At 34.0% G+C, this 10,195-nt stretch overlaps 1 protein-coding gene across 1 annotated transcript in view; it reads left to right on the top strand.

The window, feature by feature from the left end:
• Positions 1-717: 717 nt before the first annotated feature.
• Smp_129240 (hypothetical protein) overlaps positions 718-10,195 on the top strand; it is a gene marked incomplete at its 3' end in the record, with an annotated part of 33,909 nt that continues 24,431 nt past the window's right edge. Inside the window, exon 1 of the mRNA XM_018794798.1 lies at positions 718-783. The remainder of the gene's footprint in view (positions 784-10,195) is intronic.

Raw genomic sequence — 10,195 nt, forward strand, 5'->3', positions numbered from 1 at the left:
ATAGTTGAAATCATGAGTCAACTATGAGTTCAACTAAAGATATCAACTCACTGAAAACAATTGGCGATCGGTTGCTCAACTTCGTGGATTCCTTGATGTTAAATATTAACACGATTGGATGCCGGCTCAGTGGTCTATCTGTCAAGTTCTCTGGTGCGAGACTGGTAGGTTCTGGGTTCGATACTCGTGAGGTGAGGTCGTGGATACGCACTGTCAGTGAGGAGTCCCACAATAGAGTGAAACGGCCGTCCAGTGCTTTCAAGTTTTCCATGGTGGTCTAGCTTCAATTGTTCCATGATTTCAACTATGCAAATATAAATAATGAGGCATATCTTTTTAATATCGTTTCCTCAGAAATTAAAGGAAAATAAATGGTTGTTTACAATTAAAATTATTGGATATTTATTACATCCATCATTATTTTAATTAAATCATCTAATCAATAAAATCAATATTTTGAATGTTAGCCTAATCAATAAAAATCGATATTTCTTTGCCTCAATATTTTTTTAAAAAAATAATTCTCTATCCCCATGCTACAATATTTATTGATTATTAAAGATATTCATATTAATACTATTATTACTACTACTAATAATACATAGAATGAATGAACCAACCAAAAGTGAGTATATTTTTAACCAATCAAAAGTGAGTATATTTTTAACCAATCAACAATTAATGAAGTAGAAAATGTTCATGTAATTTAAAATTTATTTTAAATTCATTTATTAATTTTATGTTATACAGTGAAATAAAGAGATTTATTAAAACAATTTAAAGGTATGTTCAATAAGCCTTTTTTCTTCATTACTTGTTTTTTTATTTTTGTTTAAACGTTTACTAAAATTATAGTCAGTAATTTTAAGATGTGTTTCCTGAAGTTCTAGGGAGTAGATTTGACCGGTGGAGTTCAACTATGTCTACTGGAAGGTAGTTACTCGCTGAAGACAATGGTGGACGGTTGCGTAATATCGTGAATTGGTTGAAGTTAGATATTAACACCGTCGGGTGCTAACCAGCTCGGTGGTCTAGAGGTTAAGCGTTCTCGCACGAGACTGAAGATCCTGAGTTCGAATCCCTTTGATGTGGAATCGTAGGTATGAGCTGCTTAGGAGTCTTATACTATTATGAAACAGCCATTCAGTGATTCAAGAGTGGTCTAGATTAAATCGACTGATGAATCCAACAATTAAATAATTTTAAAACCAGCTAGTATAGTTTGAAAAGGAGCATGAAATCGATACGGAATTGAATAAGTACTATGTTAATTTATTTCATTTTGATTTTAAATCAGTTGAAAGATAATAAAAATATTTCATTAAAAGGAGATAAGAATTTACTAATTTTCTAAAAACCATAGCATTTTTTTAAAATTGTTGATCAATCGCTCATTAATTGTACACTTACAATGAAACTACTGTTGTCATGGTGATATATATATATATATATATATATATATGTCAGTCGCAACGTAGAACTTCGTACGTACGTACACCAGTTCGAGTTGACATACCACATTAGCACAGAAATTCGGTTCTCGATTCAAATCCCATAGTGGTAGAAGTAGTAAGAGTATGAGCATTAACTTGAAAAATTAAGGTTTGAAGATGTTATTGAAGGAGTATAATCCAGTGAAATAATTTTGAAAAGAGAAAAAAGATAAGGACATGAAGAATTCGGGAGATTAGAATTTGGTAGAACACAAAGAGTGGATGCTCATTCTCCATTGCAAACGATTTTGAGCCATGTCATTCAAGGTCTCTAACTATCGATTGTTATCATCTCGCGGACCTCAACCAGGTAGTCTACACCTTCCAACATGGTTCAGTCCACTTGTCAGTGACTTCATGGATTTGTGCCACGTTTTGTTCTGGCTGCCCCTAGCTTTCTTCCAACCTACTCCTACACCATAAAACATCTCACGTTGGGGCAGTCAGTGGTTAGGCATACGTAACACGTGTCCCAGCCACCTCAACTGATGAAGTTTCACTATCTCATCAGTCGATATGCCATCCTTACCTAGTATCGTTTCCTAACAACCTCATTACTTACTCGGTGATCGCAGGATATACAAGCAATGCTCTTGAGACACCTGTGATTGAATGCTAGTAGCCTACGAATATCCTCTACTCTTACCGGCCATGTTTCACTGCCGTAAAGTAGGACGGAACGAACTGCTGCACAGTAAACCCGTCCTTTGGTTGGCAGACGGATATCTCGCCAACGCCATATATATATATATATATATATATATATACGGTTACATAACCATAACTATCATAAAAGAACATCAAATAATAGTATTGAAACAGAAAAGGAGATAAATTAGAAGAATCTCTCTGGAGAATAATTTTTCGATCTGTTAACTCTTGAGAATATTTTTAAACCAAAACAAGAACTTACAAGTTTATCAAAGATAATAAGATTAATTTAAGAATAATTAAGAGATTTATATATCGTGTTGTCAAATGTAAACCGCATAGAATAAGTTTTGTTATGGTTTCTTTGTTTAACGTATCTATGTACTTCATTGTTTTATCCTAATACATTTTCATATAAAGTGAATCTATAAGGAAGAGGATTAATATATATGGGTTTGTATTATAGGAATTTGTAATTCAAAAATGACCCCTTCTGATATTAATCAACATATGCTCACTATTGACCGGCTTCAAGAGGTATTTCCTAGAGTTCTAGTGAGGAGCAGTGACCAATGGAGTTCAACCGGGTTTGTTGTGAGATATCAACTCACTGAAGACAATGGTGAACAATTTCTCACCTTCGTGGATTGGTTGCGAGACTGATAGGTCCTGGGTTTGAACCTCGCGAGGCGGGATTGTGGATGCGCACTACTGAGGAGTTCCATAATAGGACGAAACGGCCGTCTAGTGCTTCCAGGTTTTCCATGGTTGTCTAGCTTCAATTGACTCATGATTTCAACTATAAAATTCAAAAATGAACTGAAAACAATGGACTTTTCATTCGCTAAAAATAACAAATATGTTTTTTAAATAAATGTTGCTGGTTTGAAACCGGTTTAAACAATCTGAAGAAACTTAAAATAAATGGATTGTAGAGAGCAATAGGATTTAGGATGTGTGTTTTTTGTTCAGTTTGATCACCCAAAAATAACTGCATCCCAGCATTCCTTTTCCCGTTGAGACTGACAAAAATTCAAATCTGAATAAAAACACTATACATTTTGAACAAGTTATTAGCTATTCGTACTTAAGAGCTCAGTAGACAGTGTGTTGATATTTACAGTGGAAATTTTCAAGTTCAAGACTCACTGTAAACACCAACAATCAGACTCAGGTATATCTAGATAAAGAGTCTCAAACAAGACGAAACAAACATCTTGGACTCCACTGCTAGCCACTATCCATTTACTGTAGATAACGTATGCTATAATAGATGTGAATGGACTTGTGACGACAGAGACTGATAGTTTACAGTTCTGTATATCAACAGTGGGATAATTCAAACACATGTCAGTAATGACATTCGAAAATATATTCAGAAAATCGATCAGTAACTTGTAGAAAAAAAGTATTCAACTTCTAAACAAATAAAGTAAACATCTCTTCAACATAACATGTACAGATATACCAACGAGTTATATTATAATAATCTCAAGTAAAAGGAGTCCCAAATGACATACCTCACTGAACATTTAAAAAGACAAACAATGTATTCATCTGTAAGTAAAGATGGATAATGGATAGCAGTGGAATCCAGGATGTGCGTTTCGTCCTATTCGGGACTCGTCAGCTGAATGTACCTGAATCTCAGAGTTGGTGTTCACTCTGGGACTCGAACTCAGTACCTTTCGCTTCAAACACCATTGCGTTATCCACACAGCCACTGAGTCCTGGATTCTACTGCTAGCCACTATCCATCTCTGCTTACAATGCTTGTGAAATAGGGCTATATCGAGGCAATAAGCACAGTATGTACATATGTCAATTAGAGACTGACCAGTTGCAGTCCTAAACATCAATGGGAAGATTCAAACAAACAATACTAAATGAATTTAATGTATTGATCTGCTCTATCACATAAATAGTTTAAACATATTATTGCAGCATGTTAGTTAGTAATATTTAATTCAGGGTACAAATTTATTGCTATTGTTCTGAGTGATACATTGTTAACAGTGATTACAATGAATCAATCTAAATTATTTTATCCGAATAAAAGTGTCAACAGCATCTATTTAATGTAATTCAACATGGACCAAATTCATTTGAAAAAGATCTGTTTTTATGAATAAGAAAATTAGATAAAACTTGTTACGTTCTCTACTTAGTTACGTCAGAGTACGGTATTCAACTATAGGCACTCGGATGTGTAGAACCCTGCAATCGCAAATACAAAAAATGGAAGAAGCAGAGGAAGTGATTATTGGCTAACAGTCAGAAATGTATAGAAAAACAGGGGTATTTATCGTTTTTAGTATTGACTTTAACACCATCATGATCCAGCAAATCCAAAAGTAGCAAAGTTATACAACTGTTCAATCATAACATGCCACGTTGATATTCTGGAAGGCTCTATCAAGTTCTGACTGGATGAAATCTCTTAGGCTCCATTAAAGCCTCTAGAGGCCTAGAAATGTTTTTGGAGCCTCCCCAACAAAACTAGTAGTCATTAATGATAATCGATTAGAGTTTATAAACTCATGTCACCAATGGATTAGCAATTGTATAATTTTACCTAATATGCTTTGTATCGATTATCATAATACTTTGTATTTCTACATAACTTCTTCTTGTTGTCGATTTGTAAGCTTATTTTGATCTTAAGTCTACATTGTTTCAAGTTTCAATCATTATTTTATTACCATATTTTGTACTAGTAATTGCAATAGTTTCTTTTCTTTAAGTCTTTTACCAGTTAGTGTTACATTATTACTCATAAAACGATTATAAGTATTATATTATTGAAATTTAATAAAACTTCTCTACATTTAAAAATTACTCCATATGCTTAGGTTTATTTGAATGTTGAACAATATTTTACTCTCTATACTCAACGGATAATAAGATTTTATATAGTTGAGATCATGAGTCAATTGAAGCTAGACCACCATGGAAAACCTGGAAGCACTGGACGGCCGTTTTGTCCTATTATGGGACTCCTCAGCAGTACGCACCCACGATCCCACCTCGCGAGATTTGAACCCAGGACCTACCAGTCTCGCACCAGAGCACTTAGCTGATAGACCACTTAGTTGCTGAATTCAGATAGCCACTAGCTTGTGCATCGGGGTGAAGTTTTAATTCATCTTTGTATTGGTACAACCAGCTGAGGAATCCTAAATCGGATAAAACGTACGTCCTGAACTTCACAGCTAACCAATATCTATCTTTGCTTATAAATTTTCATCTGCCTAAGTATTATTTTCTCAAATAAGTTGTTTACGTGTAAATTATTCTTCTTTCATGTAAACAAGAAATAGTTGACTAACAAAATGAATTTCCAATTTATTCCACCTTTGTTCAAATTGATTCTTCATGACCCTTATATGATAATCGAATGTTACATTTTCGACAACAACAAAAAAAGAAAAGAAGAAAACACATCACTATTTAAGGTTACACCTTTTTTTGTTTTACTAAACAAAATATTGTTTGCTTCTATCCAAGATGAAGAATATGTGTATTGCTATTAGCTTATATATATATCAATATTATTAAGAAAAAAGGGTAATATGAGACACATTGTTGTTGTTATAATTGGTTTTGCTAATAAACGACCTAGCTACTCCTATAGCTCAGTATTCTTATCCACTGAAACTCGACAAGACCCCAAAAATCAGAACACGTTGAACAAGAATGAAATTGTATTCAAAATAACAAGGATAGGTGAACAGCAATCAATTGTTAGAAAATCGTTCATGTATTTATAGTATAGGCATAAGAAACTTCTAGATGCTTCTCCAATAATCTGCCAGAACTGATTGGTTTAGAATTAGCCAATCAGAGTGCGCCGTCAAGATCATGGACATAACGTACCTTAATTCGGTTTATTTCCCGCTAACAGTTGTGAACGAACATTCAGCTGGGGACATCCAGTTTATTGATTCGTAAAAAAAAACAGAGTATTGTGGTCGAATATTGGTATCATACATTGAACACTTTATTTGTAAATTTCCATTATTTGTTATTTACATTCTATATGATTTATCTAGTTCATATTTCTTTTCTATTTTCATTTCTATTCTCTTCAATTCAATCTCCTTAGCTTTCTGCTTCTAGGATTTTCATTTCTGAATGGTGTTACATACTACTTATGTCGATAGATATAAGTAGCATTCACCACAATATGAGTAGTAACTCTTTAGATAAATAAGTTTGTATATATTTTGAATGAGTAGTAATGATTAATGAAAGAGTTGTTTTATGAAATTTGACTGTTTGAATCAACTCTTGTGTAATTCTGGTAAGAGAGTTAAGGGTAATATACTAGTTTCATTGAACCTCATTTAATCACTGGCTAGAAGTGAACTATTACAGAGAATTCACTTAGTATTGTTTGTATGAATCTTCCCATCGATATGTTAGGACTGACCAGTTGCAGTCCTAACACATCGATGGGAAGATTCAAACAAACAATAATAAGTGAATTTAAACTTCACCCCATTACACAAGCAAGTGACTATCAGGACTCAGTGGCCGAGTGGATAACGTGATGGCGTTTGAAGCGAAAATTACTGGGTTCGAGTCCCAAAGTGAACATCAACTCTCAGATGCAGGTACATCCAGCTGACGAGTCCCAAATAGGACGAAACGCACGTCAAACTGGATTCCACTGCTAGCCACTATCCATCTTTACTTACTATTACCGAGAATGTTTAACAAATTTTCAATTAATCATTCAATTTTCTTTAGTTATAAGATAGTTTGTAACAAAGATGTTTATAAAATTCTAGTCGATAAACAATGTTACTTATACACGATAACTATGTATCTGTAGACATGTCTTCAAAGGTTCACATATTTCATCCAATCCTCTGAGTACATAGTAGTTCTAGGTATTACGAACGTTTTGTAGTAGGAACAGTATTGTAGCTTGTAGATATAGAACATATTCAAAAGAGACTTTTCCAAGTTACATATTCCAAATCCCGAAATCTATTGTGATTGAAATGATGGACTACTGGCTTAGTCGACTTTTGAACTTATCTGCCATCTGAAATTTGATTCGTTCATTAATATAGCTTACTTCAACAGGTTTCGATAAAACCTGAAGATCAATAATTTCAAAATGGTGTATTGAGAAGCTATGAAGTGCTGTGAGATAACTAGATGGTACTTCTTTGATTTTCAATAGTTAAATCATCTAATATCAATTCGTGATATGAATTACCAACGTTGTATATACAACCTTATTTTTCTAATTTATCGATTGGTTAGGGAATAATACCCAATAAAAATTTCAGAGTATATAAATATTAGTTAACTAACATGGTTGTAAAAGCTAAGAATATATGTATTCTCAGTGCAGGGGGGACTTGTTGAGGTTGTAGAACCTTTATAGTTTAAATGACGAGTTGATTTTAGCTAAGCCTTCATTAAAAACCTAAAAGCATTGAACAGCTGTTTCATCCGACTATGGGACTCCTCAACAATGAGCATACACGACCATACCACAAGGGACCGAACTCAGGAATTCCTGTCTCGTATCAGAATGCTTAATGTCTAGACTAGTTAGCTAACATTCAATAAAATAATTCACTAGTAAATATACTCAAATAATAGATACTCTAAATGTGAATAGTATCGATCAGGGCACAAAATCCATTCAGTTGGATATACGCAAAACTGAATAATCATTGCATTTTTTTGTTGTTTATTAAAACAAAATCATAATAATTTTGAATTTTTAATGTAGGAGTTATCAAAAATGATTTATTTATTTAAACATATAAATGGTGATACAAAGGGACAACAAATACATATACGCCATATTTCATCATTTGATTTGTGTATAGGAGATGGAGTACTGCTCGAGTCCCCAAACCGAAGCAAATGATTTTCTAATGGGGCCACACCCAGAGACTTTGACATACAGGTCTAATCCACAAGGCAATGGAGCAACGTTAGGAGATGCAGTCCCAATAGTAGGTTCATACGCCATTTGTTCCTTAAGGACTTTGGAGTTCATGTACACCATTGGTTCGGAATCAGGGTTTTCCGATTCTCTTCTGTAGATCATACATACCCACCAATCTGGATAAAGTGCCGGATATTCGGTTTTTGTCTTCTCAAGTTCGTAAACAACATTCCTGCCATGAGAATGTAACGAGTAGGACTTCTCTGACAGTGGCTTTATACGCGTGGCCATGTGCTAGGGGATTTATCGAAAACGATCGTTCGTACTCTTAAACTATGTGTTCTTGTTATGTCTGTAAAAATGGTGTCTTTAAGTTATCTTACTGATCAGATTGTGATTGGCAGTAGTATCGTTCATGTGACGAAGAAAATGAAAGTGATTGAAATTACACACATAAACACTTATAAAGTAATATGAGGAATGTTATATGATGGTTGTTTTATTGACGAACGGTAAACAAGTAGAAAAGTTACGACGAGGTTACTTATAGCTTTTTCAGGTATGTTATGCCAAACACTTTCAGTTATCAGTCCGTTCTTATAATAGGTGAGTACTCCATAATTGGCTATAATTTTCATTAAAGATTTCATTTCAACTTAATGAAGTCTCCTTAAACTGTCTACTATGAACATATCCAGTTAGGACGTTAGGACATGAAGTGAGATGTTCAATGAAGATTACATTTATTTATGCAACACTAACCCACTAAATGAATAGAACTTTGATTAATATTGCCACGTACAAAACACTTAGTGAAAATTGAAAGCGCTACTAGTAACCTCTGTTAAAAATATTCAATTTGCAGATCCTTGTTATTGACTGTTCTAAAAGGTTTGACATAATTCAGACATAAATTCGATATGTTAGTTTGTACTACTATTTATTCTGAGTAATCTGATCTCATTCATACGTACACACACACAGACTCGCCAGATGTTAATATTCTTCCAAGTTAATGACATCGGGTAATCAAATATGAGGACAACAAATATGGATAGTTACTGATTATGTAGATAGTAGACGGAAGAGAGTACAAAAGAGAATATGAAGAGAAAAGAGAGGAAGGGAATAAACTGAAACAGAGAAAATGAGACTTTTGAGAACTTTTATATAATGTGTGCGTGTGTCTAGTGAATAAGGATAGCGCTATGGTTATCTTCCGGCTAAAATATGACAATGAGCTCATCAATGAATTACTCAAAGACGTTGCTGAGATTCTTGTGTGAAGTCTTAGCCGGTGAAGGTTAGACAAACTGAGTGTAAAACACTTGGCGCCATTCACACTGGATGATCATCACTCTATGTCGTAAGTTGACTGTAACTGGAATTGTATTTATAAATGCTGAGCTTATGGCTGTAACATTTAAGTGTTCTCAGGGAGACTTGAAAGTCTTAAGTCCAATCTCTGGTGGGGTAGTTGGTGGACACTGATAAGCGGTCCCATAATAGTTTGAAAAATCTATCCAGCTATTCTCGATGTTGCTAGAACCAACATCATTCTGTGTCGAATGCAACATATAAAATGCCAGTAATCATTGGTCCAGTGAGTTTAACTCATTTAAATGGATAGATTGTTGAGGTGTCTAAGATAATTTAATTTGATAACACTACTATTCTTGAGAATAGTCTTTTCATGGTAAATGTCACGTTTGAACTTCTCTTTTATTATCTCATACATTTACTTGGAACAGTGAGACTAAGAATCTAGTTGTTTTGCTCAAATAATTAGTATGAAGTTCCATAATAATGAGATTCAGAGAATGTATCCTTTCAAATACTATTGAACATCTACTTGATATGATATTCACAATTGATTTTATTAAGAAAAATATCTATGTCAGAGAATACGAATCATTTAATGGCACAAACTACTCAAATTCCTGTTAAGAATTTATGAAATAGACTAATATTGCTGGGTAATTTTGGGATTGTTTAGACCATTACTTTATTTATAAGCAAAGATGGATAGTGGCTAGCAGTGGAATCCAGTTTGACGTGCGTCTCGTCCTATTTGGGACTCGTCAGCTGGATGTACCTGCATCTCAGAGTTGATGTTCACTCTGGGACTCGAACC

The sequence above is a fragment of the Schistosoma mansoni genome (assembly GCF_000237925.1).
Source record: "Schistosoma mansoni, WGS project CABG00000000 data, supercontig 0183, strain Puerto Rico, whole genome shotgun sequence".
NCBI lineage: Eukaryota > Metazoa > Platyhelminthes > Trematoda > Strigeidida > Schistosomatidae > Schistosoma > Schistosoma mansoni.